The sequence below is a fragment of the Morus notabilis genome, unplaced genomic scaffold (assembly GCF_000414095.1).
Source record: "Morus notabilis unplaced genomic scaffold, ASM41409v2 Scaffold352, whole genome shotgun sequence".
Lineage (NCBI taxonomy): Eukaryota > Viridiplantae > Streptophyta > Magnoliopsida > Rosales > Moraceae > Morus > Morus notabilis.
Genome location: NW_010367325.1, coordinates 188,614 through 189,681, shown reverse-complemented (window position 1 = coordinate 189,681; position 1,068 = coordinate 188,614).

Here is a 1,068-nt window from a genome sequence, read left to right as displayed (position 1 = left end):
AATAGATTATTATGAGTTCCAACTGCCACTTTTTAAGTGTGATTGGGCTAGTGTTAATAGAGGTATTAGGGATGAAGATAGGTTTACACTTGTTAATTTACACCATGGTCAACATGATTTCAGAAAAGATCCTTTTATCTTAGCCTCACAAGCGAAGCTTGTCTTTTATCCTAGAGATACCGATGATTCAGATTGGTATGTTGTGATAAACGCACCAACAAGAGGTTTCTACGGCTTGGAATTATGTGATTCGAATGAAGACACTTCGGTGCCTTTCATTCCTATAACTGGTCAAGTGAATGAGGACAATGAAAATGATGACATTTCCTACGTGAGAGGAGATTGTGAAGGGATATTAGTTTGAATTTTGTTTAGTGCCTTTTTGTATGTGCTTATACCTTTGTCTTTAATGAAAATTAATTTGACTCACTTGTGTACATCTCTTGGGCTTCAATGTTGTGACGTTACATAGTCTACTTTCCTTTAGTCAATATTAATACTGTAGGCTAAGGTACATCTCTTTCTTCAATAATAATCCTTGCTCTTTTAGTTATAAAACAAGTAATTCCAATGTTGCTATGCTTACGCTTTTGTGTTTTATTGCAGGAAGTCATAAGAATGTCTACTAGTAGGAAGAGGCAGTTATGCAAGAAAGGATTTGGAATGGAAGAAACATTCATCCAACCTGGAAGATTGAAGGCAATTCTGGAAGGGATTCGAAAGGGTGCTGGTGTTGATGCAGGTGCACCGTCAAAGGGCAAGCATCCAAGATTAGACTCACCAGCAAGGAATACTAGAAGTGTTGCTCGAAAGCTGCTTATTAGAGAAGCTTCTCCGCATTTTGAAGAAACACACATAAGTGACCCAGTTGATAGGAATGAAGCATTCCAATCACCAATAATCTCACCCACTGCACCTTCTAGGAGGTCTCTTAGACGACAAGGAGTTGAAGCTACTCTTCCGTTGTTGCCAAGTGAAGGTGCACACCTAGGTGAGTCGGTTGATAGGAATGAAGCATTCCAATCACCAATAACCTCACCCACTGCACCTTCTAGGAGGTCTCTTAGA